This window comes from Neopsephotus bourkii, unplaced genomic scaffold (assembly GCF_033783945.1).
Source record: "Neopsephotus bourkii isolate Nb327-2 ecotype Australia unplaced genomic scaffold, CSIRO-AGI_Nbou_v1 NB_1171, whole genome shotgun sequence".
In the NCBI taxonomy this organism is placed as follows: Eukaryota; Metazoa; Chordata; class Aves; order Psittaciformes; family Psittacidae; genus Neopsephotus; species Neopsephotus bourkii.
This window is the reverse complement of record NW_026901656.1, coordinates 120,208-139,571: the sequence shown is the minus strand read 5'-3', so window position 1 is coordinate 139,571 and position 19,364 is coordinate 120,208. Positions and strand designations below refer to the sequence as shown.

At 40.7% G+C, this 19,364-nt stretch overlaps 1 protein-coding gene across 6 annotated transcripts in view; it reads right to left on the bottom strand.

Moving 5' to 3' along the window:
* Nucleotides 1–19,091, bottom strand: part of ZNF462 (zinc finger protein 462) — a 95,173-nt gene extending 76,082 nt beyond the window's left edge. For 2 of the 6 annotated variants that reach the window (XM_061363673.1, XM_061363675.1), the window contains exon 1: nt 18,196–19,084. The gene's annotated coding sequence lies outside the window, so the exon portion shown is untranslated. Of the gene's footprint in view, nt 1–17,672; nt 17,773–18,195 lie in introns of those variants that run through there. The other 4 variants (XM_061363678.1, XM_061363677.1, XM_061363676.1 and 1 more) reach the window with 4 other exon arrangements.
* Between the last annotated feature and the right edge of the window lie 273 nt (nt 19,092–19,364).

The window sequence follows — 19,364 nt, the reverse complement described above, 5'->3', positions numbered from 1 at the left end:
GGTTAATTTGGCTCTGACAGCTTGACAGCTGGAGCAAGAGAAACAGAAGGATTCTCCCAGGCAGAAGAAGATCCTGATTGTCCCCCTAATTTGATTAGCCCAGCTCTTTCTATGTAAAAATCACATCAGGAACATAACTGAAGAGGTACCTCAGAAGATACAGATGAGTTACTCAGGGGAGACAGGAGTATAAAAAGGGAAAAAAGAAAAGACAGAAGGGGAAAAAATAAAGGGGGGGAGGGGGAGAAGAAAAAAGGAAAACAGAAAGAGTAAAAAGGAAAAGATAAAAACTAAGTGAGAAAAAATTATTTCCTCATGTACAGAAAAAGTCTAAATCGTTCTTCACTAGGAGGTCAGTTAATTTGACTGATACCCACTGAGCTTCCTTCAACGTAGTCTTGGTACCGTATTCTGGTGTGGAACATTTCATCAGCTTCCTGATAATGGTTAAGTTTTCTAGGCAGGCTACAGAAGAGAAAGTAGTCTTTCAATACCAGTAGTGCATTGCCACACTTTCCAATCACAAGCTTGTCAGCCTGCCAATGCAGAGAATTTCTAGAACTCCTGCTTGCTCTCTTCCCACAGAACACAAAGCAGCATATTCCTTCAGAAGCTCTATTCAACCTCCCTTTCTTCTCTATGAGCCTGCATCTTTGAGACAATGGATAAGAGGAGGCGGACCACTTCTTCCATTCATTTGCTTAGCCTGCTGAAAAGTCAGATCTGTCTGATCTTGCAGCAGAAGCATTATCCTTTGTTCTGATCAGGTTGCACAAATAGCTGTGCTTGTGTCAGTCCCCAGAGCAGAAATTTTTTTCATGACCAATATGATTACAGCTCACACAACACATTGTGTCCTACTAAAAATGTTGAAGCTTGTTTTCCACCAGATCCAGTTCTACAAATATACACAGTAAGGAAGAAGGGGGAAATGTGTAATGTTGTCTCTACACATACCCTAGACAAAAAAAGCCAAAATATTCGTAGCCTCACTAAATAAGCCCAAAGTTGTAAGAACATGAAGGGCCTTGAGTTGAATGAGTTACATGGGTACAAGATGATTATGATTCCCAAGATATCCCACTACTTCTCTGTAGGTTAGGCACTCCCCATGCTGATCAGCAACAGCTGCCTTTACAGGTCCTGACAGCTTACTTCTTCCCACACAGACAAATTGGCCTGGCCCCAGCCACCCCCACCACTGTGGTGACATACCTTTGCCCAGAATTCACACCTGGACTGCTTGCAAGCCATCTGCAACTGAAGAGACACAGGTTAGCCACTGCCAGATTTTATGAATATTCAAAGAGGTATGTCTGGTAAGCAGTTCAGTTTCCCACCCTGACAGAAGAAGAATAAATCACCCCATCTGATGATAAGAGTCATGAGCTCTCAAAAGGTTACAAAGCGTGGCTTTAATTTTCCCTTCCACCTGTTCTACCATAATACACACTACTTACAAAATCAGTTGTTACAGCACATCTTTCCTTTTCCTAGGGCGGAAAACCAAATTAGCCAGAAAACAAAGCCTATAGGTTCTTCAGAACTTCAACTTGTCAGAAAGTACTCACTCAGGTTGGAAGTTAAACTTTATTTAGTACTTTCAAATTTCTTACATTTTTGCCTAAGTGTAAGTATGTATGCCATGTCATCTGTCATACCAGGTAAAAGCTTGAATCCCCATTTCTGGCTTATAGCCAGGAGTTAAAGAGGAAAAAAGGACTGCTAATCCATGGTTTGCAATGAAACAAACACCTACCATGGGGGAAAAATCCTCCTGCCTTTAGCCAACTCTAATCTAATCTTTCCTCACAACTATAATATCACTGAGTACTTCACTCCCTAACTTCAGCTTCACATACGGAGCACAGGGAATTACTGATACAAACCTTTAGTACAAGGCCAGTCTGAAAAAAACACGTAAATGGGTCTGATTAACGCTCCTGAGTTTGCAATCAGAAATCAATACAATTCTATGAAGACAATGTCATTTTTAGGAACTAAAATACCCTCAAAAATGCAACAGCATCATATGATTTCTGTTTCATAGAGACTTTGACTTTCCTTCTATTATCCTTGTCTTGCTTTAGCACATATTTTATATTAGAATGCATTCCAGGAGGCATATGGCAATAGAACTAGGTCAACCATTAACCAAATAACAGGAAGCTGCTCTGCAGAGCACACCCTTCAAAGCTTACTTAATGAGCTAGCTCTTCAGAATGCGTCCTTCAGTAACGTTGAAACTAACAGTTCCACAAGATTTTCTTTAAAGCCACAATGTCACCCACATTAGGCAGCCTCTGGACATGACATACTCTGAAGAGCCATCCCAAAGTGTAAAGGCATCTAGGTCAGATGTTATGAGATGAAGAACACTCCACAATCATACATGGGTCACTGAACATCAGGAACCAGTTCAATTTTTTCATCTTATCTGTAAGCAGAACCTATCCCATCATTAATCTACTCCCACAATTTCAGTAAGGAACAAAGGAATTTACCTTTGTAGAGCCTGTGGGGAAGGATACCATCACTAGATAAAGAGTTACCATCTCTCTGCCTCTTTACGTGTTTTCCTTCAGAGGACGGCAAATTACTTCGCCAATGAGTGTCAACTCCAAAACTTTTGGCGTTTGAAAAAAAAGAGCTGATATTAAGGTTTGTAAGGCAGTGTCTGACAACATTCTTCATGTCCCATTTCCCCCTGGATCTTGTTGAGATACATACAAGATTTAACATGATCTGTCAAATCAGGGAGAAAAGAATTCCAACACCATTCTTGATACCTTCATTTGAAGCACCTCAATCTTACCAATTGTTTCCACTAAATATTTTAGGCAACCATAAATATGCAGGCTTGAAATATAAGTTATTAGGATTCTGATAAGCATCAGGTGCCAACAAACAGAATATACAAGTAACATGGAGGTTAGAAAAAGTTCTGATTCATATTACATGTTAACAAAGCAGTAGAGACGGCCTGATCAAACTGTTTCTAAACAAATAAACATGAACACTTGCCAGCACTCTACTTTAAGTTTGCATGTAACAGCCACTGATAGCTATCACACAACAGTTGCAATAACGTGGTAATTCAGCAGCCATGTACCACAAAGCACTATCAACATTTCAAACTCAAAAATGTCACCATCAAGCTATGTGACTACAGTCACATCTTGACACTAAGCATATATTATTAGCTTAGTGTATTCATATTAGTTTTTTCAATACCCCCGGAAAAATGGATACAGCCTCTTTTTTCTTTATCACAGTCTTTCTTTTGGATGATATTTCTACAAATCAAAGCATCCCGATATCTTGAAGTCATTATTTACCCCAAGAATGTCAACACCAAAAAAAATCCTCTCTACACCACCACCACTTATGTTTCTCTATAAGCTCTAATAGGAGATTGTGCTGTAATTATATGCATCTCTCTCAAGAGTTTCCCAGTAGCTCACATCTATCCTTGTGGCATCAAAAAAAAAAAAAAAAAAAAAAAAAAAAAGCAGAAAGCCCCCAAAGCGATGTCCAACAGACATTCTTCTAGTGCCTTCATAACTGAGAGCTTCTCTGTAACCTGATGTTTATGAGATACGAACTCAAGCCCATCTTTCTGGTACTAGGTCCTGCTGATCTACCAGACAATAATTCCAATTCCTAATTATCAGACACAGGAAATGATGAGGCATCCATGATGACAGAGAAAACAGTCAGTATGTGTGATCATATGTCCCTGCAGATTGCTTTGTATCTTAAGCGACAGCTCCTTGCTGAAACAGGCTAACTCAGTGGAAGACTGCCAAGCATGCTGTGGTGAGATTATCATCTTAGTAGTTATTTATAATAAACTATCTAAAGCAAGTATCACCTTTTTTGGAAGGAAAAGTCAAGGACAATGTATTTTCTTCGCAGTATAGAGATATTCTACGAGAAAAGGTACAGACAAAAATCTAGAAGCATTATTCTTTTGCATATGCAGAAACACTTCTGATAAATGTTCTCCAGTATTGTGTTCCAAAAACTGTTCAACATCACTAGAAAAAAATCCTACGAAATTAAAGCATCAAAAAAATACAACCTGTAGGGGAAATCATGTGGACAGACATGACAGAGAGACTATACCTCAGAAAAAGTCTCTTGATTTGCCTACATCCTTAATACTTCTGATGCTTAGCACATGTTCCAAACATGTTCTCTACTTAGCACAACATGGAGCACAACATGTTCTAAACATGTTCTGTACTTAGCACAACACGGACTTATCTGTGGAACCAAGAAAAAGTTCTGCCCTGAGAGATGGTGTCTGAGTTTCACATAATTCTTCAGTGCCATTTCTTTGCAAGTTCCCCATGCAGAAGTGCTAGACTCCCATAACTTCCACCAAATATTCTCCTGAATGGGGCCAAAGGAACAAGGAGGATGAAGTCACTGCAGAACTGAACAAACAGTCTTCACACACAAGCAATGTTTTATATGCACCCCCTCCTCCCATCACCAAATTGCAACTGGGAAAACATACCTGTGGGTTGACTACTCCCACACTCCCACTTCAGTTCTTAGGAGCATATGAAGAAAGTCATAAGTTTGCAGGGCTACCACAGAACAGCATCTAAGACAAGGATTCATTCAAGGGGAGTTGTAATACTATTCTCTGAAAATCCTGCTGAACAGGCAACAGAAATCATGAGAACTCTATTTATGGAGTTCAGCTCTGCCATGCCCATCAGGAAGCAAGCTCTGGTATTCTAGAGCTTCCCAGGCTGCAGCTGCAAGAAATCATCTTCAAATGTCTTTTTTTGGGAAAACCCAACAATAAAAAACCCAAACCAGCTGTCCAGTCTGTGACTGAGCTGACAGCAGACATATCACTAGATACGTCTACATATATGATACTAGATATGTCTACATCTATGATACCAGATATGTCTACATATATATCTACACTAGATATGTCTATGTATCTAGTAAGTCCTAATCTTTGTAAATCCACAGAAAGCTTAGCAAGCTTACTTAGAAATTATTTTTCTGCAGATTTAGATGGTCATATAACAGCATCTGGCTCTTAAAAAAAGAAAAAAAAAAGAAAAAAAGAAAAAGAAAAAGGTAACATGGCAATTTGCCACTAGCTTTAACCAAATAAATTCTAATAGGACATTCTTGATACAAAGAAAGCAGAAGCAATTACTATAGCTTTCTACAGCTCCTTAATGATTACAGAGGTTTAAAGTCTACATAGTATCACTTGCAGTATTTCGTACCTTTCTGTATTTTGCAGCTGCAGTACAAGGTTCCCAAATGTTACAGCTTTGAACAAACTGTCTTTGCACTGAAGCCGAAAGGATCTACAATGAAACTTCATCTGAAGCTCAGGACTTTCACATGACTGAACTCTTGTCTTTCTCCAGATCTGCTTAGCCCTTCAGCCTCCCCCCAGCCTCTTTTTTAATCCATCAGAAATGCTTTCGGAGTGCACTTCACTTGCTAAAAAAAAAAAAAAAAAAAAAGAAAAAAGAAAAGAGAAGAAAACCAACAAACAGGTTCAAAAAGAGAAAGAAATGAAGCCCTGCTGGGATGAAGTTTTCAGATGACAAAGGAGAAGGTAATCTTTTAATACCAAGCATGAAAGCAGCATAAAAGGACAAGATGCAGAGGGGAAAAAAATCTATTTAGACTTCCTGCACTGGCATGAAATGGCTGCTTTTCTTCTTACTGCCAGCTCCCATGCTTCATGTTGACATTACACATCCTGTACTGTAGATCCACCCCCATGCTGATGCTTGCCCAACAGAATTATCTCCTGCGTCACAGCAGTGGTAACAGAACTGCTGGCTCTGCAAATCTGAAAGCACCATTTCAATGCTTGATACATGCAGCAACTGGACACACTACCAGCTATTCTGGGTTGGTTTGTGGCACTATATTACTTGGTCTAACCTTCTGTTAACCAGATGGTCTGTTCTCCCCATGGGACCAAACCATTAAACTTTATTTTATTAATTTCTACCAAAACGCAGGGACAACTTACAGCACTTGTGTCTGGTTTATCTCCAACAGGGTTGCTAAGATGAAAATGACCTAAAAATAACTGGAAATTTGCTTCACACCAACAGAGAACAAGGCCTTTTGGAGTAAATATTTAAATGATCTGCCAGATGAACTGCCATAGCAGTATGAACCACATGGATAGTAACTTGTATTATTTACACATATGCAAAGGTTCACCCTTCTGTCATCATAAAAGAGCCTAGGTTGTATTTTCCCCGGTTCAAAGCACCTCTCTTTTGAACAGACAATTACCATATTAGTATCTACTCAAACCAATCCCTTTATCCCAAAAATAAAAAGAAAGTGTGAAAAAAAAATGGCTTCCAAACCCATCACAGTTAGTGATGGGACTCCAGAAGACATGAACGTCATCTACAGACAGCATAGTAACATGAATGTTGTGACTAGAACACACTAAAGCTCATATGAAGTCTTATTTTAGGGACATGCCACCATTAGCTGAAGTCAAAGTTGAGTATTTATAACATATGTGTTCCCCCCGCCAAAATACAAAGTGAGAATGAAAGGAAAGGCGCATATGAATGAAAGTGAAAGAATTACCTAATGAATAAGCTCCTCCTGGCTCTTGCAAATCAGCTACAACCAAGCCCTCACATGCAACCACAAATGAACATCTCATGTATGTAGGTGGTAGTTGTTATGAAGCAACATAAGCTAAGGGCATCTTCTATTCAAGATGTAATTTCCTACACCTCCCTGAAAACTCTACAAGAATTTGTCTGTGCAGCTGAGGAACTGATCTTCAAACATTTACTCACGTGAGTAGCTGCAGTGAAATTCAAAATCAGATCTCCTCAACAATTCACATGAATAAGCTTTTACAGTACAAGGGTTTTAGCCCCTGTCTTCTGCTATCTGCCAAATGTACTACAATAACAAGAAAATGCAATGGTGGCTGAGGTCTGACCTATTAAAAAAGCCTTTGTCAATGTTCCTAACAGTGGCAGTGAGGATTTATTAAATAAGTAAATAAAGTGTACATGACTGCACACAAAACAAAATCCTAGGAATGCCAGGATTTTGCAAAATGCAAAATCCTGTAGAAGTCGCAGTTTTACTGCCTTCCAAAGAAAATAGGAAGCCAATCCACATAAAATCTAACCATAATAAAACACTAAAATTTGTTCCTTATGGCTACCACTATAGTGCAGTGCTTCCAAAGTAAGGCTGGATTCATTCTTCAGATTGCTGCATGCATGCATTTATATGGGGCAGTCTTCTCAATCTAAAGCTCCAACTCTCTGCAGGCTGGGGTGTCAAATATGTTTACATAGGACATCACTGCTATTATCCAGCTTCCCACATGTGACTAACTTCTGATATGGAGGATCACAAATCATCTTCTACACACCGCCTGGGCAACCAAAACACTCTTTTGGTCATGAATAAACCACCAATCTGGATGTCAACAGATCAGTAGGCATTGCCTTCAGCTCTTAAGCAGACTGCCTATTTCACCTGTAAAGAAGATTAGATGTCTTCAGGACATCAAGGAAACAAGCATGAGACCAGTGTGTGGCATTTTAGCTCCATCTATCTTTAAAATTTATCCAAAGAGTAGGATTTTTTTTTTTTCAATGTCCCATTTAAGTTACTAACTCATCATCATATGACTGGCCTCCATTGCCATGACATACAAAACTTCAGTATATGGTGACAGGCCCCCCAGAAACTCATTCCACAACCTGAAACATCATCTACCCTTCAAACACACTAAAAATAGATTCCTCACCCCCTTGAGGTCTCAGCAGCCCATCTGATATTACAGTACTGTATTAACAAACCTATGTAGACATGAATTCTTAAAATAAATATCTTCAGAAATAAGACCAGAATACCAGCAGCAAATTCTAGTCCTGTACACCACTGAAGTAACATGGGTGAACTTGTGGAAGCACTGAAGAACCATGGAGGGCAATGAGCATTTCATGTTCATTTTGCAAGAGCACACCACATGCAACCTTTGGTCAATCTCTGTCACCTTGCCAAGCAACTTCTGACTGAAGGCTTTTGGTCTGCAAGACATTTTCTGAGTGAGAGCTCAGCAGCTTTTATGTGGTTTCTTGGGAGACCAACACACTGAAAATCTTGTATTCCCCCCTCTGCTCCACAGTGGAAGGAAGACAGCGCATTTATAGAGGGCGTGGAATGGAAAATTCATTGTAGTGTATTATCACCTCTGTAATCTGATAATTTAAAAATAATTCAGGTTTATTCATTTATTCATGCAGCTGGGAGACCCAAATATATTGACTCACTCTCTTTCAGCAGCTCCAGTGAGTAATACAGTTATTCCCTTGGAGCCAGGGATTTCAGAAGGTCTCACACACGCATTAATAACTAGCAGGAGAAATCTGCATGTTCTTGACGAACAACAGTTTATTTCAACCTACCGGGTGGAAATACACCAAGAGCCAGCACCACCAAAGAGTTAAATATACAAATGCTGAAAGCCTCAGTTCAGAGCCATCACATATACTGATTCACAACATGGCCTTCAGTCATATTCACCTCCAGAAGGCCAGATAAAGTCCTCTTCTACACAGAGTCCTGGTACACAGACTCGCACACTGGGCTGGTTTTACGCCACATACTTGATCACAGACAAGAAAACTTGACCTCTATATGACCTGACATAACTGAAAACTGATATACTTTCTCCCCACTGCCCTCCCCCAAAGAAGATAAAAGGTCATTTAGACCAAAAGGAACCAGTCCACGAGGCCTTCAAGTTACATGAATTCAACTTCTGAGATGCACTCCTGCCCAGGAACCCACACCCGTTCTCACAGGGCTGCAAGCCACAGCCATGAGAGGGCAGGAACAATTCAGCAGTCAAGAAGCTAATTAACCAGGCTGAGTGCTGTCTGGCTGCTCTCAATTTTCCATCAGCCATTTGTTAACATTTTTACACTTGTCAAGTTATTTAGCTGAGCATGACAGAAGCACAGTTTCAGAGCCCACCACTGCTGGAGGTTCTAAATCCTGCAGCCAGAGCCACCCAGATGTAGACAAGGAAGGGAAAAACTAAAAAGCTTCAGAGCTTCCAAATGAATAAGGAAAGAAATCATTCCAAATTTGTTCATATTGACATTTATTTATTTTTCTGACAGTTGCACTTGTCACACAACACAGAAGAAAACATGATGACTCCTTACGGCCATTGCCTTCCAAACTTTGTTGCATTACCACCTAAACTAATTAGATATAGTATATTTATCTAGTATACATAGTTCTTCTATACTCACCACAAGCAGCAATGCACCTGAGAACACATTATCAGTCAGAATGGCTGCAGTGAAAGAAACAAAGCAGCAGGTAGCTCTAGTTCATGTATCTCCAGTGCTTGCAAACAGCAGAGCTGGTCTGCTCCAGTCTCACACACCAACACCACTCCCAAAAGGAAATTTTTCTTATCTACATACTGGTTTGTTTCAACACACGCAACACCAGAATCCACCACCAAAATCTTGGTTTCCAATATCCTGCTAAATTCCAAGAATGTCTGTTTTACTGGGTTAGAGGGATGGATCCTTGCAGGAGTTAAGACAAAAGATTTCAAAGGCTGAACACTAATTCTTTGGTCTCTTCAGTTTTTGGTCAGAGGCCTAAAACTCCATTATAAAGAGCAACATGCCCATAGGTCTAGCTGAATCTTACTGGAACTGAAGAATTCAGGTGTGTATTAAAATAAATAAATATTATGGGGAATTCTTAAGTTCTCTCTAGAAGCAGTTTGCTCACTAGAGATGAACAATCATGCCTTATTCACTGCATCCACTTCTAGACCAACATTCCTCTAAGCTGCCTCGTGTTTAGAGTCCAGACTGGAGTGTGCACTAGGACGTGAAGGAGCACAGAAGGGAAGGAACACATAAGGGAAGGGAAGGAAAGGGAAGAGAATAGAAGGGGAGGAGGAGAATGGAAGGGAAAGAGAATGGAAGGGAAGGAGCACGGAAGGGAAAGGGAAAGTTTGTTAAGTAAACACCACCAGCATAAGCCACCTTGAACAATCACTCTAGAACTTCTAATCTGAGATCTATTTGAGCTGTCAATCTAAGATCAATGACACGGAGGCAGAAAGGAAAAAAAAAAAAAACAACAACCAAACAACAAAACCCTTTTCAGCATCATTAGACAGCTAAATTCTGTCATTTGGACCATAGCAAGGCATTTATTGATGATCCCTTTCCCAGCTACACACTAAATTAAAGTCTTCAGCAAGGCAACGTCATTAGAAGTTAAATGCACCACCCTGCGCATCACACTCATGCTGGACCAAAATCTTCCAGCATACGTAGACGTTTATTTGACAAATATGTCTTACCCAGTTTAGTTGGTAAATAAGAAAACTTAAAATATGGGCTGCTGGAGCACAGGATCTGTGTGTCACAATTCCCCATTCTGCTCTTTTCTTTGCCAGCAATGAAAGAAGTCTAGGGACAACGTGTGGAGGAATGTGTTTGCTTGGCTCCTATGATAAGCAGCTTTTGTATTTTCAATCCATTTACATGACAAAAGTCCAATCCAGTATGATCAATCTTCTTTCCCAAAGGAACATCCTGTGATGCTGTCTTTCCACAACTACCAATACCTCCCTGAAGCAGCACTATTTGAACCTTAAGAGCTGCAGGCGGGAAGGAAGAGTTTGCTAATTCACTCAGTGCAAAGAAGCCCCCATTGTCCTACAAGGCCACGGAAATAGTGACCACATGTACATTAGCAGATTCCATTTTTAGCATCTTTCAAAACAAAGTCTTCTCTTTCACGTTATCACAAGCACACCGAATCCCCAGTCTTCCTATATCATTCTCCGCAATGTCTGCTTTGTCTTGAAAAATCATTCTCCTGCCTCTCTACCCCATGCAATTGCTCTGTTAGCAGCAAGTTTCCACTACACATAATTATGACATGCCTTAGCCTACTTTTCTGTTTGCTGAATAGCTCTGCCTATTTTCTACTTGTGCTGATGCTACCATTTACTTTTCGTAACACTAATCCTTGTATCCTTTGAAGGCCTGACTTCCTCACCACGACAGCAGCTGGGGTACTCAGGCCCCTTTCCAAAGCTTTTTAATAGAACAGTAATGCCATCACTGAACATCCCACTTCTTAATCTTCAGGTCAGCATAAGCCTACCCTGGTACCTGTAAGAAGTGGTGTAAATACACCGATACACTGTCCAGTGCTGCTGACCAACCACTGTGACTCGTAAATTAATTGCATATTCCTGGCATTGAAAGAAGAAAAAACATAAGCACACCATGAAAACACTTAACTTCTTCTCCCAAAGACATGAAATATCTATTTTTCTGCTTAATCTAAATTTGATTATTTTATCTTCCACCAAGAAGTAACAGGCAACATGCTTTAACAAGTGAATTCTTATTTTAACTAGTTCAAAACTAATAGAGCAGTCCAGTGAATGAAATGTTTTCTCAGAATTATTTGTCTTCAACACACTGGCCTTGCAATGATTGCTACCCTGATAAGCTCCCAGTAAGTCCTTCCTAATCACTCACGACATTGATGCTGTGCCTACAGCTCTTTATGCTGTCATTATTAAACATTTATTCTTAAAGAGACTGTATTTGACTCAATTCAAGAATGACCACACCTCTTGTCTCATCTCCATTTTCTTTAAATTACGAAATAAACATAAACCGATTGCTTTTCTTGAGGGATCTTTCCATCTACTACCCAAAAAGCTGCTTTTAGCAAAAGCCAAAAACCTACTGTATTCTCCCTAGACAGCAGCTGTGGAGGTCCATAATTATATCACAAAGTCTAGCCAAAACCAAAGACTTTCAGATCAACTGGAAATAAAATACATAGCACTGTTGTTAGGTCTGGGACTGATGTTCTGATAACTAATGTGTTTCAAAAATTACTGCAAATCACAACCAGTAATGAGTGAAGGTTCTTTTGCAAACACTGCTTAAAGAAAAATTCCTTCCATTAGTGAGTGATCAGGCAAGCATATTTTGAGTTACTGCAGCAACACATCCTGCCTCAAGTTGAAAAAACAACTACAGCAAGATCTTCCATTCCTGATGAGCTGAAGAGTACACACACACACACACACACACACAAAATCGTACATAAGACCCTGTGTTTCAAACATAAGACACCAGAAGTAGACTCCCCTTTTCCCATCTGAACCCCCCTTTCAAACCTCTTCAGAGTTGTGTTTGTACTGCAACATCTGGCACAGCCTCATAAAACTCAAGATGAGAAGCAGACTTCAGATCTTTGGTATTGTTTTAAAGTTAAGAGAACAAAATGGAACAAAACCCAAAACAACCTCATGTGACTTTTTATTTACCTGTGAGTTCAATTTCCCAAACGCAAGTTGAAAGCAGAAGAATACTTCCAAAACTCAGGACACAGATGAAGACTATTAAATCTAGTCCCCTCATTTGGCAACTCCTACTAAAGCCTTTTCACTACAACCAACAAGACAATTATCATAAGTTGAGCTATCTCCCTTCCTCCCCCCTTTTCTTCTTTCAGCACTGGCATACAAACCATGCTATTTTAACTTCTTTCCTGTTCTCCCAGTTCTTCTGGAACATTTTATTTTCAACAGTCAACTCATTTGGAGAAGTGCCATGCTGAAGTTCAACCGTTTACAATGTTAACTGTGTCTCTGCCAGCAGCTGAAGACTTGCATCACACCACCTTCTCCAGCACCTCTTGATTAAATAATTGAAGTTCCTCTCTCTGAAAGGTTAGCAGATGTTTAAGCAACCTTCATTCTCATCATACTCTTTCTTTGTTTTCCTTCAAAGCTATTCTTACTCTTTTTAGAGTAACATGGAACTTCTCATGCCCTCCTTAATCAACACTTCACAAACCTCCTGCTCACCTCCTATGGGCCCGTGTTGTATTTTAACACTACCTGTATTAAAGATTTTCATTAAACGCACTCTTTTGGATAGATTATTTAGTACTTTAGAAGAAACAACTGTTTGAAAAGTCTAGAATGAGACAACTGCTTGAAAAGCAAACAAGAATTTAGACTGATGAAGTTCAACATTTTTAGTGGAGCCAGCAATTAGAAGCTCACACTTGATCACACTTCGATCAGGCACGTAAGTTAAGCAAATCATAAATTTCTGGCACTAGCAGCAGACTCTTTTCATCCAGAACAAGTTCACAAAATACATTATTTAATTTCAAAATAGAGAAATATTAGTGAAGAGAGCACTTACGTTATTTCATAATGGATTGGAAGTACAACAATGAGTGAGGGAACAAAATACCTGAAAAGACACAACGACATACTGGCCTTTGTAGGCTTTTCCTGATCTGTCAAAACAGGATCTCCTTTGTCTATCAACATTCTTCTCGAATCACTCTTTTTTCACTATTTCACTGGAGGTTTGGGGATACTACAGGTTTTGTCCCTAAGTTAGCTTCATAGGAGGGCAGTGTTGGTTAATTAATAATATGCAGCTGTTCACCAGCTTTTAAGTCCTTCTTATGCAGTTTTTTACAACAAAGCAGTGTTCTTCTGCTCAATCTAAGAAATTATCCACAGCACCATACAGAGAAAGTGTTACATCAAACTGGAGCAATCTCAATTTATGTTGTAACTCTTCATATGTTGGTTAGAATAACTGGAAAACTCAATAGGAAAAATTCACTTAGACATGTTTCTGGGAGTACCAAATTTCAAGAGACATCTTTGGGCTTTTCTGAAGCAACTTTCCTCAAACTGTAAGTTGTACTATTATAAGACTTCAGTTCTTCCCATTTCCTTTTTAAGTCTAAAATTAAACTTGTCCATTCCTTGGGGCCCAGAGTAACATCTGCCAGATGTCCAGACATGCATGTTGAACACAGCTCTTCTCCAACAATTATCAACTTATCAACTCTTTTTTTCACTCACTCATGTCTTTATAAAAGTCAATCCTCCTTCAATTCAAAGTTCACAACACTAAAGAATTTGTTGCAAACTTTACTGAATTGAAACGATCTTTTTCTTTTTTCCCCTTCTTCTACTTGCATTTGTTCTACTTTCCACTTCCAGCATCCAATTGTGCACTCATATTCTTCGAAGTCTAAGCATATACAACATATTTTTAGGTTTCCTCTTGTAACAAAATAATTCTTTAAAATTATGGAAGGAAACTATAAACAAGACATTTTAAATTTCTCAACAATGTAATCCATTATGAACCTAGCAAAACTGCACGCATAACGAAATCAAACCATTGCTTAAACCTATTTAAAGCAGTGGTCCATAGGCTGCATCTAATGGGGTTGAGAAGTCATTAAAACCCCCAAGTTTATATACTGAAGAACAGGCTATGAATGCCGTTTCTGTTAGAGCTTGCACCCTGAGGAAGTTCTGGGTGCCCACAAATCGAAAGAAATTGAAAGCCATAGTCCAAATGAAGAAACTTGTGCCTGACTGCAAGAAACATTCAAGTCACCAGCATCTCCTGAATTAAGATTTTATTTCTAGACCTTTAAAAATCTGTTTTGTTTTGTAGGGAGTGGTGCTGTTGTGGTGGTGTTTGATTGGTTCTATTTATTTTGTTCATTGGTTTGGTTTTGGGTTGAGTGGTTGGATGGGTTTTACTGGCTTTGTTTTTAAAAATGAAGTAAGTTCCCCTTACTAAGTAAGCTGGTATTTTAACAACAAGGTAAACTTCAGTCTGTCTGGGCAGAACTACAGCAAGAAACATCATTGAAAAGGATATAATTCTCTAAAGTTGTTTTTTGTCTTATAGTAAAGAAACTCCCCATACAAATAGCACCATTCAAACTATTGCAATGATGTTTGGTTTTCTAGGGCAAGAGAGGGGCAAGAGGCCCTCCCATAAGGCTCCTCAGCTTAAATCTTCTCAAACTCGTTCTTGGATTGCACATGCTATGTTTGAGAACAATGTATCTGCAGGGCACATTGTAGTGCAAGCACTGAGTTGACCTCTCAAGAAGTAAGAGGAGATTCACAGTTCTGAACTGTGAAATACAAGCAGATACCCAAGAAGACTGCATACAGTCATCTCACATGGGGATGGATATTTAGGATCTGACCCAAACAAATAAAGGTCAGTGGAGACTTGTTCTGTTTCTTCAGTGGCTGTTCATTTAGACCAGCGCAGAGATCACAAAATGCATCAGAGAACATCACCTCTGGTGGGAAAAAAACAACAAAACACCAAACCCATACAAAAACACCACCCAAAATACAAATCAAGGCAGTTATCCTGCCTCTTTGTCAAAATGTCAGATTAAACATACCTGAAATAGTATGTTCCATGGCCCAGTTTTGAAAGATGGAGACAACCACAGTATCTCAGTACTTTGGGTGACGTATCAGCAGGCAGAACTCAAGAAATGCACAGCTGACAATGCTATAACCTTCCCAAATATATTAGACTACATATTAAACCATTTCTTCCATAGCAAAAATTCAACAAGGGCACTGATGTTAACTGTGCAACAGCTGGATCTCATGTTCATCCCCAGTCACTGCAATCCTCAAATCTTTCTGTTCTTTTTGCACATCTGGGAGTTGTGTTCCAACTCAGATTCACTGGTTCCCTAACTTGTCACTAACACCTCCTGCATGTAACACATTCCTTCTTGAACTCTTCAGAGTAACTTATGCATGAACAGTATTGATACAGCTTTATGGAGCTGTGTCTTCAAGCTCAGTAGCACTGCACTTCAGTATACCCCTCATGTGTTTCAGCATATAGTTTGAATTTTTTGAGGAACTGCATCTACTATGCAACCAATGTGCAAATATAGATTGGTGGAAAAAGAGTGAAGTCTGTTTTGAGCCTACTAAAAATGAATTCAGATTTAAAGGTGGGTTAGAAAAAAAGCACACAGATTCCTGTTCAACTTCTATCTCACTTTAAAGATCTTAGGTTTCCATAATGACATTAAAATTATAACAAGAATGTTGCCATAAGTTCTTGGTAAAAAGATAATTTAAAGACACCAAAAAGACAGCTGTAAAAATTGTTTGGGTTTTTTTCGGAGAGAAATTAGGTGTTATGATGCTCTGAGGAACCTACTAAAAGCTTGCCAATATCATTTTAATGCAACCTTCTGAGTAGGGAGAAATATTCCATCTTAATTTAAAATACATCCAAAAGAAGGAATGCTCTTGAAAATCAGATGTTAAAAATCACCAAAATCAGGCATCACCATCATCACCTAGAAAAAAAATGACATTTCATGATGTTCTGTGGAAGAACCTGAGCAGCCCCAAGCTGTGAGCACTTACCTCCAAATGCTTTTAAACATCTATAAATACACGCATATATACACTATTTCTTTGGCCAACTGATCAACCTCCTAAATTCTGTGGTCTTTAACCAAAGAAAAATATCTATAAAGGTGACCTCCGCATGGAAGTACAAGCAAAAAAGCCTGAGGATGTGTTTCTCTGTGTGAAGGAGAATCTGAGCAATTTCCTCCAATCCTCATTTCCTGATAGCATGAAGTCAGAGAGAAGACCCATCACAATCTTGTACATTGAAAAAACTGAAAGAAACCTTAGGGGAAAAAAATCATGATTAAGCCAGCTACTGCCAGCAAAGCTTCAAAACATGGAGAGACATCCACGATGTTAGGAGCACTTCCCATCTCAGCTTTGTCTACTCTCTCTCTCCTCCATTTTCTGGTGGAGCTAGAGAACATGACATGGCTTACCTGACTCAGATCACAGCTCTGCCAAACTAGTCACTTCCTCTTAGACATGCAAGCAGCTTCATGAGACAAATAGACCCCCACAGACACACATACAAAAGCAGCAGCGGAAAGCACTCAAAAACTTGATGGTCTCTCTCCTTCCAAACACCAGAAAAACGAATGAAACTTTTCCCTTTTCTCCCCCAAAAGAGGGGGGGGGGGAGAGAGAAATCCTATCACATCACAACTACATGAACCTCCAGGAGGATCTGTGTGGAGAATAGAAACCACAATGCTAAGAGGAGCGGCGGGGGGGGTGGGGAGAGGGAGAAGAAGGTTACTCCAGAAGACATAAAGAGCCTGTAGACTCTGTGTGTGCATGTGTGCGAGAGCGAGGAGAAGCTTTGTGTTGTGGAGCCTGGACTGGAACCAAAGCAGACAGCTTGCAAATGGAGGACAGGGAGATAAAGAAAGGGAAAGAGGGGGAGAGACAGAGAGCAAGCTACTCCGGGTGGCTGAGAAAGGGGCAGGGGAGAAAGCGCCTTCTCCCTCGCCTGGTTTAAAGGTAGGGACATAGGGGAACTGAGCAAGAAGAAGTGGGCTCTTTCCCTCTCCTTTCTTCTCACTCTCTTTTTCTCAAAGGAGAGCACAAGCGTGTGTAATGGCTCCTGCTCTCCAGCTGAACGCTGTCCTCCTCCAAGCAACCTCCTGCAGGCACCACCAGCCCCCCAGCCCCGACGCTGCTGGGGACCCCCGCATCCCAACTCCAGGAGAGCCGCGGTGGGGGCACCACCAACCGGGGTGAAGGACCAGCCTCACCAACGGCCAGGAGAAGGAGGGCAGCGAGGGGACGAGGAGAAAGAGAAGGAAAGGGAAAGAGGAAGAAAGAAAGAAAGAAGGAAAGAAAGAAAGAGAACGAAAGAAAGGAAGAAAGAGGTCACCCGATTGCCTGGGTCGTGTCAGCACGGAGCTTTTCTCTTCTCCGTGTCTCTCCCGTATCTGATCCAAGTCCACACGCACAGCACCATCCAGACCTCGCACACACACATATCCTCCCGGGCACCCCCCACCCCGAAAGCTCGGCTGATATCTCACTTATCTCCCCATATGCCCCCCCCCTTAATGCAACAACAAAAAATTAATTAACCGCCTTCCTCCTCCTCCTCCCACCACCACCACCACCACCAGCACCTCCTCCTCTTCTCCTCCTCCATGCAAGACTTCTCTCTCAAACAAAACACCCCGCTCTTGCTCCCCTCTCCTTTTTTTTTTTTCCTTTTTTTTTTTTTTTTCTTTCCTTTCTTTCCTCCTCCTTCCTCCGTTGACCGAATGAATGGATTCAGGGGAAGGTGGTGGGAAGAAAGAAAGACAGAAAAGACCAAACAAATAAATATATATGGACACACACGAGAGATGATTTCTCCAATGCCAAACCGGAGATGGGTTTTAATTGCAAGAACTTACGGGAGCGTCCCGGCGCTGCTGCTCTTGCTGCTGCCTCCTCTCCTCTTCCTCTCTGCCTAGCTCTTCTTCTTGTTATTGTTGTGGAAGTTGTTTTGTGAGTCTCATGTGCTCCTTGCCAGGTCTCAGCAATGGAGGATCGCCATCTTTCCCTGCTTTTCCCCCCCTCTCCCTCTCTCCCTCTCCCTCTCTCTCTCTCCTTCACTGGTTTGCTGCAGCTGCAGATGACCTGAGATATCCGTCTCTCTCTCTCTCTCTCTCACTCACCCTCTGTGTCTCTCTCTGAATAATGAGCAACCAGAGGGAGAGAGAGAAAGAAGACAATCTCCTTTCCTACCACACAAAACGCAAGAGCACCAGGGGGTGCAAGAATCCTTTCTAACAACAACAACAACGTGTAGGGGAAGAGGAGGAAAAAGAGAAAGAAAAGAGAAGAAAAGAAAGGAGGAAAAGGCAAGAAGAAAGAGGGAGGGAGGTGGAAGAGGAGGGGGAAAAGCAAGCAAACAAGAGAGAGATCCAGGAGGCAGACAGATGGAGGAGAAGATGGTAGTGATAGAGGAGGAGGTGTTGAAGATGAAGGAGATTAAGATAGGAAGGTGGTAACGAAAAGTTAAGGTTTGGGACACCGAATCACTCACTGGCCAGGGAGGAGGAGAAGAAGGGGGAAAGATCTGAAGAGCTTCCCCTTCCAAGCTGTTGCCTTCACAAAGCTTCCTGTGCAGGATCGCTCAGCAGCTCCTGCGATGCTCGGGCAGCCGCTGGGATAGAGTGCTCTGTTAGGTCATAGCTCTCCTCCAGTCATGGCAAAAACCGGTTTCTGCATGCAGATCTGCCCCTGAGGTGATCCCTCAGACACATCCATCTAGAGGCTAATCTTCCCTGAGCAGGGTAAAGAACATAAATGGAGCTGGAGGTTGCAAAGTATAAAACCAGATCTACCACGTGGTTGGTTTTTAATCCCCCTTCCAGCTCTCATTTGATGTGGAGAAAGGACACTCCAATTGTCCATTTCTGGCACGTATTTTGAAGTCTACTCCCGGAAATAAAGACAGTCATCTCCAGGTTTTTTATTTCTCACAAGCATTTAAGAGAAAAGAGAGCTTGCACTACTGAGCACCAAAAGCACTTCCTATGTTGGTGAAACGTTTTTGGCTGCAAAATAAAATAAAGAT